The sequence below is a fragment of the Amia ocellicauda genome, chromosome 11 (genome assembly GCF_036373705.1).
Source record: "Amia ocellicauda isolate fAmiCal2 chromosome 11, fAmiCal2.hap1, whole genome shotgun sequence".
Taxonomy (NCBI): Eukaryota; Metazoa; Chordata; class Actinopteri; order Amiiformes; family Amiidae; genus Amia; species Amia ocellicauda.
Window position 1 is genome coordinate 495,094 of NC_089860.1, and position 14,142 is coordinate 509,235.

General features: G+C 43.1%; 1 non-coding gene across 1 annotated transcript; it reads right to left on the bottom strand.

Annotated features, from left to right (window-relative positions):
- Window positions 1-13,179: 13,179 nt before the first annotated feature.
- On the bottom strand, window positions 13,180-13,252 carry trnav-cac (transfer RNA valine (anticodon CAC)). The gene has a single exon. It is a non-coding gene; the product is annotated as a tRNA-Val (tRNA).
- Window positions 13,253-14,142: the final 890 nt, after the last annotated feature.

Below are 14,142 nucleotides of genomic sequence, written 5' to 3' on the forward strand. Positions count from 1 at the left end.
TATTAGCTGAAAAAACCCAGAACCGGAAAAAATATGTGTTGATGAAATGGCTTGGATGGCCTGAAAAGTTCAATAGTTGGGTCCCGGAACAACAGGTTTGCGATATTCAATCCTTATAACAACATGCCCGCGGGTGTGTTGGGGGCATTACTTTCGATACTCAAGATCGAATCAGGAGGCTTCTACGTGACTCTACCCAGTAACGCCTCTCTCGATATATACCCTAAAAATGAAATATTTGGAATTTGGAAAATCTATAGATCTAAGGGGGTCGTGGGAAGTGGGGTTGGCGGAAATACAGTATCCTTACACTTGGGCTGTTTTACAAGATAAGGATGCCACTTTCGCCATTTTTGATGATGTTAAAAAGAGTCAATGGACATTCACGATACAAGGAGGTTATTATGACAATGTGGATAAAATATTAGATGAGATGCATAAACAGTTCTCAGAAGGCACCCCCAACATCAAGCTATATTACAACCCTATTAAAAACAGAGTGTACAAGGTGTCAAAACCAGGTATTAGCATTCAAACCAGCGGCCAACTGGGGCGTATATTAGGGTTCTATTCTGACACAGAGAGCAGGTTCTCAGAAGTGGTGTGGCTGCTTTTACACTCTTTATGTGTATACGGATATCATAACCCACCAGAGGGTCTGGGATAGTTATGTCCCCCTTTTGAGAAATGTACTTATTAAAGGTAAAAGCAATGACATGGTCACAATTACTTATGACAAACCACACTACGTACCAGTCTCAATGACCCACTTTGACAACATCACGATCGAAGTAAAATCGGATCAGAATATCAACGTACCCTTCCGCTTCGGTAAAGTTAATGTCAAACTACATTTTCGACCCCTGAAACAGTGTGTACATTATTAAAATGGCTACCTCGAGGGGTTATGTAGATCCTAGCGCCTATGTGGATTATTACAAGATGCAAGATGGAACGGCTTGCCCGGTTTTGTAGGAGCCCCCACAATGTATGGCGCCGGTCTAGGAGGACTCTTTCGTGGTCTCTTTAGAATGGCCGTACCCCTGCTTAAGAGAGGCTTTGCTATAGCCAGACCCCACTTGAAATCAGCGGCTAAAAATATTGTTAGTGACGTGTTCACCAATGTTATGAACCGGGCAGCTAGCCATGAGCATCAGGAGGGTTCGGGTCTCATGGTAATGGCGAGGAGGGGGGGTAAAAGAAGAAACAGCATGTGTCCACCAGGGCGAAGAAGATCCGTGGCTAACAAAAAACGAAGAATCTCTCATTCTCCAACATATCGTGGAAACACTCGGAGAAGGAAGCAGCACAAGAAAAAACCTGCAAAAAGAAAGTCTCAAAGAAAGAAAAATAGAGCCTCAGGATACATCTTTTAAACATGTCTTTTTTCCACAGTCTATCGGAAGTATGCGTCAAATCAGAACTGGATCTGTTTACAGTTCCATACACTCAAACGAGTATAGATAAGATCATATATGTAGAGATTCCCCCTCTATCTGCAATTTCAAACACGGCCCCTCTGGAGTTTTTTATAGCTGGCAATGGCGAGGATTATACTGATTTGAATAACACATTTATTTTAATGAACTGTAAAGTGACTGATTAGGATGGCGATGCAATCGAGAAGACGGCCATCGCTGGGGTCATCAATTACCCGGTGGCCACCATGTTTTCACAGGTGGATGTGACCCTAAGAGATCGGCTCATTAGTCAAAGCAGCAATACTTACCCCTATAGAGCCATGATGGAGTGTAAACTTAATTATAGTGAGGAGACCCTAAGCAAACAGTTCAGCCCCGGCCTTTTCTTCAAAGACATCTCGGAAGCTATGGACGACAAGGATCCAGAGGGACTCAATAAGGGTTTGCAAAAAAGAACTGCCTCTTCAACAGAAGGGAGGACCTTTGAGCTAATGGGGCATATCCATGCAGACATATTTTTCCAAGAAAAACTCATGCTCAACGGGGTAGACATAAAAATTAAAATGATCCGTAGTAAAAGTGCTTTTTGTCTGATGACCCCTGATACGGAAAAATATAAACTGACCATATTATCGGCCTCGCTGTTTGTGAAAAAAGTGTCCGTCTCCCCGGCGGTTAAACTAGGACACTCGCAGGCGTTAATGACGGCAAACGCCGAGTACCCGATCGAAAGAGTCTATATGAAAGTCCACAGTATCCCCGCAGGGACACGGGTGATGAACCAGGAAAATCTGTTTCTAGGACAGCTCCCAAAACAGGTTATTATAGGTCTTGTGGATAATGATGCATTTACCGGGGTTTACAACAAGAACCCCTTTAACTTTAAACATTATAACGTGGAATTTATAGTATTGTACGTCGATGGTGTGCAGGTTCCATCCAGACCTTTTCAACCTGACTTTGAAAACGGCAATGCGGTTCGTGAATATTACAGTCTAGTACTGGCTAAGGGTCGCCATCTCAAGGATCAAACTCTGCTGATCGATCGCCGGGAATACTGCAGCGGTTACACCCTGTACGGTTTCAACCTGGCCCCTGACGAAGAGTGTGGACAACATTTTTCACTGATGAAGACGGGCAATATGCGTTTGGAGATGCGTTTCAAGCAGCCTCTACCACGCACTGTAAATATGGTCGTGTATGCTGTGTTTGACAACATTATTGAGGTGCATCAGAGGAGAAACGTTCTGTATGATTATTATTAAAATGAACACCAGAGAGCTCAACCACATCATGAATGCCCTGGCCGGCTCACGGAAACTGTTTCAAGGAGTCTACGCCTGCGATCAGCTGCCTAAATTTAAGATCAAGAATTTACCTGCAATGTACATAATCAACACACACCCTAAAAATATGCCCGGAGAACATTGGCTGGTTATTTATCTAAGGGAGGACCAACGTGGTGAATTTTTTGATTCCTATGGAAACCCCCCAGATTTCAGACCTTTCCCTCGGAAGATCAATAACTTTCTGCTCAACAACTGTCAAGAAACCATTTACAGCTGTCGTCAAGTACAAAGTCTTCAGACCTTCACTTGTGGTCAACACTGTGTGTTTTTCTTATATAATAGATCTAAAGGAAGGTCATACCCCGATATTATGGCCTTGTACAGTGAGGATTTAGGCCAAAATGATAAAAAAGTGGCAGAGTTTGTCAGGACACTGTGGACCCCCCCTTATAACACAATGACTTACGACCCTAGCCAGCCATGTATACAGATGGGGTGTTCTTGTGAGGATTTTAATAGATGTCATGCGTGTTAAGGTGAAAAAATAATGAAAACAGCCTTTTAATCATTAGTTTTGTTTTTATTCAACACAATTCTTATACAAAGCAGGGGTTATGTTATAAATAAATGTACAACATTTGAAAATAAAAAAAATAAAATAAAAAATTGTTTGTCGGGTCATTATTTACAGGGGAGACAAATAAAAACATGAGATTAATAAGCTTCCCAACGATGGATAGATCCTGAGGATGGTCGCTCAGCACGGTCAGAGTAATGAGATATCGGAGTCAGATCAGGCTCCACCTCTTTACACAGACGGATTTTTTGTCGCGTTTCCTGGTTAGGAACTGTGGATTGGGGCATGTTCAGACAGGCCATCGCCTGTAGGAAAGCATTCCAGCCTACAGGTCGGCGACTATCGGGTACCTTATTAGTGCTAGTGACACTCTTCAACAAATCAAACATGTGTGAACCTTTGATCAGTTGTCCTTTAAAAACAAATTCACCCTGTTCATTCCAAGCCGTTACCCGCGGTTTCTGAAGCATTTTGTGCAGGATATATTCTGCATGTCTTTTGCTTCTGGCCGGCATGTTTCTCAAAACATCCGTTACAACATCTCCCTCTGAACTCTCAACAGGTTCGGTCACCGCAACATCTTTATCAACCGTTCCCCCCGCATCAGCCCCAGAACCATTTTCTTGAGAGGCCATGGTTAAAGTTAAAATGTTTTGATCTTTTTCACCCTGTCTAACCAGACGGAGGTAGCGCTGTAACGTGTTGGTATACAACTGGGCTTTGGAATACTGATTTAAATCGGCCCTGGCCTGTATAGCTTTCATTTCAGAGTCCAGGTTGTTTTCGGCCGTTTGTCTAATGGGCTCTGGCCCGACAACATTTTTTCTCAGTTTCTCAAGCTGCTCCTGAGGGATCAAAAAAATTTTCTGAGCATATTCCATTATTAACCCACTCTGGAAGCTAGAAGACTGGTTAGGAAAGGCACGGCTATGCTCAACAGCGGTCCTATAAAACCCCCGGTTTGATTAATCTTCTTTCTTTTTCTTTTAATAGAATACTTCTTATTAGCGATGATCTTGATAACCGCTTTTTGTTTTTTGAGTTTAGAATGTTGAGAAGGGGTTAGGGGTATATTACCGCGTAAGATGTTAAAAGCTATTTCACACAGGGTCTCGATCAAATCCGAGGGGGCCCCTGCCAGCACAGCTTTCCTATGGCGCGGGCTCCCCTCAAATAACATTTGCAAAAGCGGCAGATTTCTTTTAATCCGAACAGACATTCTTATTTATTTCCTTTTCTTTAGCACATACACTGCCGGCCAATCGGGCGGGCACAAACCTGTTCTGAGGCGAAAGTCTTCTGGGGTTTGTGCTTTTAAGTCCGCAATCAAGTACCCGTAGGGTTTTTTGGTGGCATCCTCAAATGCCTCCAAAAAGAACTTGGTCTGGTTAGGGTACATTTGACGAGCCAAGACGGTGACCTGTAGTTTATCTCTGGGGTATTTAAAAAGAATTATATAATTGGCATTTAAATTAATAGTGCGGCTTTTTTTACCTTGAAAAAATAGATTTTGAACTAAATAAATAATACTTAAATTCCTATGATGAGTGTACTTTGTGAAAGCTTTTTCCACTTCACTGTTGTCACCGGCCTGCTCCATCAGGTCATCAAGGATCACTAGATTAGTTTGACCGGGCGGGAACAAGTCATCGTCACACAACGAGGCGGGGAGACCTTGCACAAATTTCAGATTTTTTTTCGAAGCCAAATCATCGTAGAGAGGTTGCCAGCAAGAGTAACGCCACACTATGTTGTCAAGAGCTTGGGACACGGTTGCGTCCACATCTTCTATGATGTTCTTTATAAGATAGCTCTTCCCCGAATTGGAGGGACCGGCTATAATACAGGAGAAAGGGTGTTGAAGTCTGTTATCAAAACCACCGCTAATATCCATAAGGCAGAGTGGTATAATCAGTCTTCAAGACTCTTTTATTGTACACCACCCTGAACCGTTTGTTTAGTGATCTATTTTCCAACGTGTACCCCTTTTTATTGCGATAGATCTGATTTCCGGCTGTAATAATCTCACGAGGAGGCGCGTCTTTCTCGGTTACAAAACTTTCTACCAGGGTCGTCAGAGACTTGATGTTAATGAGCTTGTTGTTACAATGTTTCAGAGTGAAACCCTTAACTTTCATACAGGTCTTACCCGCAGCCGTTCTGTATGCGTAAGTCTTAGGACCCCCTGAAACAAACTCCACTATGTGGTCCTGAGGATCTAGTTCGCTCGTTAACTCCCCAAGGTAGTCCCCGAGGGGAGGGACCCAATCCCCTGGCCTGGTGACAAAGATTACAGAGTCAGTATCATGATAGAGCGTGCGTTCCTGCAACTGATCCATTAAGTTGTACAGTTCAAGCCGGGCGTAAGCCGTGGTAAAAACCGCTATGAAAACATTAACGTTCCCCTGTTTGGTGGGGAAATCTTTAGGGGCCCTCCACTGGACCTGTGCCACGTGGTCATTTAAGAATTGAAAGTGTGATACTGCATGTTGTTTGGAAAACATAAATTCTATAAACTGTTCAGGGGTTTTAATCAAGGTTGTGTTTAGACGGTAATTTCTTTCCCCAAACTTACCCCACAGACTGTTTAAAATCAGTTTGGACATTTGTCTCTTGGCGGGGTTTACAGTTATGTTCCCCGGCTCTAGACGGATCCCTTCCTTTTCAAAATATTGCTGAACGTATCGCTCTTTGGCCGCGGAGTCAACACACCATGAGGGATAGCCCGATGCCTCCTGTTTCCCTTTCAGATGGGTCATAATGTAATCAGCAAAAAGAGTATCAGGTTTTTCAGAAAAATGCCAAACCTCATACACCTTACCGACTCTGTAACCTTTCTCCACCGCCTTGTCAAGCTCAATGCTACACCAGACACCCGTCAGCGCTCTCTCTTCATCACTGTGCAGACAAGAGGTAGTTTGATTTTCAGTTTCCACACACGTTCTACACAGAGGGAACATCAATTTTCCCGAACACCTGTAAGGCAACACGGGTAAGAACAGCTCGCGAGGAGGGTACATGGTGACTTTGATCAAACCAAAGTAATGTCCGATTTCGAGAAAGTCACGATAAACAATGGTTGGACGCCCCACCGGGTACATTTTGGTCTTGTTGACATAAGGGTACAGACTGGTGAAATCATAGTAATCTACTCTCTCACCCTCCTTTACCTCATAATGTAAACAGAGGGCGTTGGTACGACCCCCAAATAACGCATCCCGGGGCTCTAGACGTTCAGGAAAGTCCAAGGTTTCCATAAACCGTTGTACCCCCGCATCCTGTTGCTTCAGGGTCGTCCACTCGTGTTCCCAAATCACCAGCACGTTCAAACCATAGGTGTTTTTTAAAGTTTCAATTCGTTCCTGGAAATCATAGTACATATCACCGCAGAGTTTTTGTGTTACGGGGTTAAAGGTGTTTGGGTCGAAGCACTGAGGACAGCCATGGTAAATACAACCAGCAAACTCATAAGCGGTACGCCGCCCGGACACGTTGCTAAAACCGTCTAAGTAGTAAGGCCCCATTTTGACTTCCCCTTGATTTAAAGCATGTCTGATGAAGATGTTATCCCGGGCACTCAGGTATTCCAGCCACTGTATGGAGACAGTCGAAAAGTTCTTTTGTCTAGCACGATAGTTGTCAGAAGTGGTGACCGCTATAGTGTTTTTCTGCAAGAAATTGGACCGATACATTTTCATGCAGAGAGACGCTATGGTCACACTTTGCAAAGGGTCGAGACCCGATGTGTTGATAACCTCGGCGCAGAAACGCACACAGGCTTCTTTAAGGATCACCACATCATTTTTACAATAAGCGGCCATCTCTTCTCGGAAATCAAAACACCTCCCTTAACCGTATTGTACCATTTAAAGAATTCCTCCCTCTCATGAGACATCATAGTATCAACCCCATAATAAGAGGCGGGCGGGTAGGACCCTCGATAATTTTGAGTGTCCTTAGTATTAAAAAAATGGCAGAACCAACCTTTCTTCTGAGCCTCAAAACCCAGAGCCTTAGGCAAAGCGCTCAATTTCATGGGGAGGAAATTTAACGAGTCTATGTAACGTTAGTTGAAAGCTTCGTCGGTGAAACACATGATCTTGCTACCCTGAGCTATTATTTTTGGGGTCACCCCATTTTCCACCAGATACTTCATCAAAATGTAAGAATCATAACCCTTAGCATTGTGGGCAATAAATGTGTAATTGAGGTATTTTGGACCGCGATACCGCGTAATGATTTCCCTGACACAACTCTCACCGCTAGCTGACCACTCACGATCCAACATGTCAATACAGTGTATATAATTAGCAACGTGGACCCCGTTTTCTTGCCGGCATTCAAAAGCAAAAAAGACATACCGGTTGTGCGGCGGCTCCTTTTTAACCGGCTGAATAAAGCACTGGTGTTCGGACCCCGGGGTTAAATCAGCATTACAGATCCTGCATCTCGGCTCCAGACATTTGTGTGGTTTAACCTCATGAAAACGGTACTGGAGGCAACACTGCGGGCAATATTTAGTTTGATCACAATAACTCCGTTTTTTAACCCCCTCAGCAGCGGCCCTCTGTACCTTATGCTCGGAAAAACAGAACGCAGAGAGACAAATCCTTAAGCAATCTTTTCATCGGATGGTAGGGGCCAAACCCTTACAACATTGGGGATTGAATCAGACGTTACAGTAACCGTCACAGCGGTGCTTAAGCTTATCATTGAAGGCCTTATAACAACAATGACAAACATACGAACAACCCAAAAAAGCCGTCAAACTCTTTATTCCAAAGTAATGACTATCACTTAGGAAGAGAAACAGTGTCTGTGTATGGGTTTCAGGATGTGTCTGAAATTTCACAAATACTTCCTTTACCTCACAATGGTACCACACAACAATTTTTAAAGACAACAACTCCTCAAACTTGGTGATGTCTGAAAAGGCAACCATCTGTTGAGAGTTTAAGCCGGCCCTCTGATGAAGCATTAAAGCCTCTTGCAGAGCTTGGGGTTCAGGCATGTCGGGGGTGAGTAATTTTATTAAACTGTAAGCAAAACAGAGCTTATTGTCCCCACTGGAACTCACCACTAATTGCCTGAGCTTGGTCCTAATTATGTCGTTCTTCAAGCATTTCGACAGACTTCTAAGCACCCCACCCTCAGGGTTACGAACCACATTCATTACCAGAGACAGACTTTCATCAGCTATGATGGCTGCGTTACTTTGCAATAATGCTTCGATTTTAGCCAGACGTCTAAATTATCTCCACTCAGCATTACAGATAGGTTGCTAAACAAATCATCCCCTCTGAGTTCTAACTGTACAACATCTCGAGGTCTGACCCTTTCAGCAACCTGTTCAAGCATTTTCTGCAAGGCCTCGTATATGTTGACAAATATTTCTGCATAATTGTCACAATTTAAAAGTTCTGCAAAATTAAAACGCTGAATCATTTCAAAATTGTTATAGGCCGGTCTATCTATAATCACGGGATCACTGGTACTCTTGGACACATCATCATTTTGAACAAAGCCTTCACCCCCTACATTCTCACAGAGCATGTCCTCCACAGCCTTATCAGTCCCAGAACCCTCCAAATTCCGAACACCCCCACTGCTGACATCTACAAAACCCCCTTTTTGAGGAGGCTCATTTAAAGCCTGTAAAAGTCCTTCAAAGATATCCAACCGGTTAATGTCAAGACCCTCCTCTATAGTGATGGCTGCTTCTGCCGCCATCCTGTGTTCTAATTGTCTCAAATCATTTATAATAGGGGCAGAATTTGGTCGGGGTAGCTCCTCCAAAGCCTCCACCATTTCAAACAAATCGGGGTGAACTAGGGGGTGAACCTCTATAAGCGCTACCGGTGGGAGGTGGTTATTTAGATCATTGACCATCTGTAACAGGTCGGGGTTCACCGGTAAGTCTGTTAATTCACATTCTATCGGTGGTAATTGGGGGTTATTTAAATCATTTATCATTTGTAATAGTTCCAGGTTCATTGGGACATCAGAGGAGTTCACAACAGGGCCGGGGATGTTCTCTCGGGAAGGTCTTTTTGGGGCCCTAGCTTGTTCATAATCCTTTAGTTTGTGAGTTCTTTTACCAAGTCAGGACATTTTTTAATTTATTTTTTATTTTTCCAACAACACACAATAGTAAGGCGTTTTGTGTCTATTAAAACATTAAATACGGTACAATTCGTTAGTAAGGGTATTAATAAGGGTGTTTTGGCTCTCTATCAGCAGGTTTTGCCCCACTAACACAAGTCTTTGATTTTGTAACAAAGTATGTAGCAACTCATGCCGACCTTCAGGAAGAAGCTCCGGGGGCTGGTGGCCTGGCTCAGCTTCAAAGGATGGTCGCTCCGGTAAATCTCGGTCGAAGGAGGTAAGGAGCGAGTGTATACTCATTGACGGAGACCAAGAAGGCCTTTGCGGTGACACCCTGGCCAAGCGCGGGGTACTGTTCCGCGTTTCTGTAGCCAAGAAACGGGTCTGGGGGGACGATGTTGAAACCAGGCCGTCGTTGGGTGGTGTGTCAGCCCTGACTGACGGCGACCCCTGAGGTTGTTGGATGCCTGTATTTGTTCCGCCCGACAATGCGGCGGGCTGAATCTGGGGTGTAGAATTACCCCCAGAAGGCTGTGGCCTGAGTAGATGTTGGGGGGTCTCCAAGACCACCGTGGGGGATCCTCTCGGTGATCTCACCGGGAAAGATGTTTGATCCCACTTAGACGGGGTAATTGTCCTCAATAGCTCATCCACAGAATGACTATCCCAAGAGTCTTGGGAAGAATAAAAATATACATTACATTTACATCTTTAAACGGCGACAGAAATCAAACTTAAAACAACATGTCCAGGACATTCAAAACCTTTAGCTTTTTTAGACCTTTGAAAATAGCCTTAGACATTCACTACAACGCCTTATTATTTACAGACAATATATTTATTAGGACTTGATAATAAATGTAAAACAGAGAAGCCGCTGTAAATAAACTGTTTCTTAAATGTTTCTTTAAAAACTGTAATATTGTTAATAAAACACACACACACACAACAACATTTCATTTTTAAACGAACCTTCCAAGTGTAAACGCTTCCTGATCCCGGGACTTCCTGTTTCACAAACGTTTTCACGATCTGTTTAAATATTAAATACAATGAACACCTTCAAGCCTTTTCCTACAACGACTTTAAAACAGAAGTATAATAGCGGGAGATAAGCCAAACAACTTACTAAACCCTTTCGGACGGCTTTACTTCCTAACCAGACGGTACGGCAATCGGTCATTTCTAAACACGTTCCCCAGAAACAAGCCTAGACCTGTCCGGACTTCTAAAGATCTTTCCCAGAACCCCCCGCCCTACAGGAAACGGTCACCCATCGCTTAAATATTAGCCCTCAACGGGCAAACAAAGCCCTTTTAAAAACATTAAAGTTTGAAAGATCTTACTTACCTCCACAGAATAATCGTTTCTTATGTTTTTCGGCTGGTTTAGCTTTTTGCACCGCTGTGAAGGTAAGAGACATGTTTAACCTTTAACCACACCGCTTTATAAAAAGCTTTAACCTCTTACAGGCTGCAGATATATACTCACAGCTATCAGATACCGGGGCTGACGGCCTTTCAGATTCTTGAAAGGTTACGGTTCTCGAAGGTAAAACGAAACAAGCCCTCGATGTGGAAGGCCTTTCGTTGTCTCGAACCACGTTTCTTAATACTGTTAGACAGGATAATTTTTTTAAATTAACAAAACTGGACTCAAACATCTTACAGAAACGTTATACAAACAAACAGGGGTTTAGTTCTTACCCGGTCGGCAGACAGCCTGTCTAGGGACAACCACTTCTCTTGGTCGATCCTCGGAGACATTAATCACAGGCCTTTCGATAGTTTCTGTGTAATTAAAGAGACCGGCATTAATATATATTAAAACGTTTTCATAACTCTAATGAGCCGCTTCAAAACCACACACACCCATGCATAAGAACCCATGAGCGCAAACACAAAAATCTTACCGTCGTTGTTCCAGATGATCTCCTCAGCGTTGGGAATTAACTCCTGTTGACTGGCTGAAAAATAATTTTACAGAACTTAAAACAGATGTTATAGCCTTATTTACAATACATGCACACAACACGCTCTGAGTCAATGAAAATAATCTGAAGACTTGCCTAAAAACTCGTTTAAATCGAATCGCTGATGTTGTTTCCAGACATTGTTGATCTTTAGTCTTAAATCGAAAGGTCAGTATGAGTCTGTCGAGCTGAAGACCAGACCTTCATACTTATAATGATGGCCACATGCCGGATCTGCTTGTAAGGCATTGTTCTGGTCTGGCCTTTGTGCCACCCTGTTACCAATTAACATATCAAAACCAACCAATAAAATGACACTGCATCAAATTTCAAATAGAAACCAAGATGGAGACGATCTCTCTCCTCTCTACTCTAAACTTTTATTAGAACCTTTTGGTCTCTCAAAAAAACATTTTTAAGCATCAAGACCTATAGTCAACAACCACTAAGAATATTTCAGGCCTTTATAAGCGCTAAAAAACAACCTGAGCCTAGAAAATAACTATAAAGATCAAAAATAACTAGCGCTTTTACAGTGATTTTTTTTTTTTTTTTTATAGCGATGCTTTGTTTGGTATTAAACAAGTCACAAACTACTCAGAACAGCGTTTATCCCCGCAAAAGAGATATTTGGGTTTATTTTACAAAGCTTATAAATTATATAGGTTAAAAGTATTCTGAATGTTTTGATACCACACGCCATACCTATTGTTGTCTGAGCACACCCCCGCCCCCCATGGTGTGAGTGATTTAGCCTTGAGTGTTGTGATCTATTTAGCATTGAGTGATCAGTTGTTTTCATTTTTTAAACGATTCCTTATCATCAGGGATTGAGACTGCTAAAATACCTTAAAAGCATATCCTTATCTTAAGTCTAACTCTTATGAGCTTTAAGACCCTAGAATGTATTTAAGTAAAACGACTGAACACATTATGTGAGAGATAAAACATAACCACAGCTTTTTTTTTTTTTTTTTTACAAAAACAATTAACCTATACACACAAACACCCACACACACACCCTCTTTTTTAATTTAATTTTTAATTAAATTTGAGGAGAGAGACAGAGCCAGATACAGTGTGGATAACATAAGTACCCTATGCAAAACAGGCATTGTTAGGACCTGGGATCATAACAGACAACAGAACTTGTTGAATTTTATAAAATGATTGGGCGAGAGAGAGAGAAAGACAGACAGAGACAGTGTGAATATGATAAACGCACAATTCAAAATTGGCATTGTTAAGACCTGGGACCATTACAGACAACAGAACTTGTTGATCTTATAACGGTTTAGATTTACTAAACCATTAAATGTATATTTAAAAAAGACCCCCAACCACTACAGGAAGAGCCGACCCATTCACACTCTACAGTTGACCAACAAGAACAACAAGAACAACAGGTTATGGGCGGCCTTGTTGTTCAGGGTTTTATGGGTGTACACTTTCTGACGGATATGACGTAGGAATAATTAAGGAAATAACTCTACCTAAAATCACGCCCCCCAATTATGACGTAGGAATATTAATAAGCTTAGGGCATACGTCATAACAAAATAGGCCGCGCCCAAAAAACCCAACTATCTACTCATAAGAGTAACAGCAATGTCGCCGATCCTGCTACGGTCGTATTGTAACAGCAACAACATGTATCGATTTTAAAAGTGTCAGTTCCAGCGCCTCGCAAAGCTACCCTTCTGTGATCGTTTGTTCTCTAGGTCAGGCTTTCTTGACACTCCGAGGAAGAGAAAACGATGGCCGGCCGCGTTACAGGGACAGGTAACACAGCACTAGCACACGTGCACCGCGGGTTGTTTCCGCCCGGTTTCGAACCAGGGACCTTTCGCGTGTGAGGCGAACGTGATAGCCACTACACTACGGAAACCAACCTGTCCTGGTGTTTCGAATGGCTCCCATCGAAGCAGGCTGGTAAAACGTGCACAGGCGTTTCCCTTGGGCCAGCCTGTGAGATAAAGGTTTCTAATTTCACTGACCTATTTTGCAATGCTCAAGGGCACATCAGGACACTTTGGAAACTCTTTCAAAGGCAGGACGCCCTGCGCTCTGACAGTGCCTGCACTTAGCCCAACAAGGTGATGCTGAATGGCTTGTTCAAACGGCTGGTGGTCTTCCTTCACCACCAGACTATCAGAGCTATACTGCGCCTTCAACTACATAAGAGTAACAGCAATGTCGCCGATCCTGCTACGGTCGTATTGTAACAGCAACAACATGTATCGATTTTAAAAGTGTCAGTTCCAGCGCCTCGCAAAGCTACCCTTCTTCGATCATTAGTTCTCAAGGTCAGGATTTCTTGCCACTCCGAGGAAGAGAAAACAACGGCCTGCCTTGGGGCAGAGAGATGAGGACGGGTAACACGGCACTGGCATACGTGCACCGCAGGTTGTTTCCACCCAGTTTCGAACCGGGGACCTGTCGCGTGTGAGGCGAACGTGATAGCCACTACACTACGGAAACCGACCTGTCCTAGCGTTTCGAATGGCTCCCATCGAAGCAGGCTGGTAAAACGCGCACAGGCGTTTCCCGTGGGCCAGCCTGTGAGATAAAGGTTTCTATTTTCACTGACCTATTTTGCATTGCTCAAGGGCAAGAGGATCCAGAAAAACAGGTTACTGAAATGATGTTTGACGCCGTGGACTGGCCGTTCTTGAAAGAGGTCATAAACTGTATAAATGATGGATTTGACATCTTGACCAAATGTTCGCAACTGGATTTGGTTAGAAGGAGAATATGCTGGATTATGGATTATATATC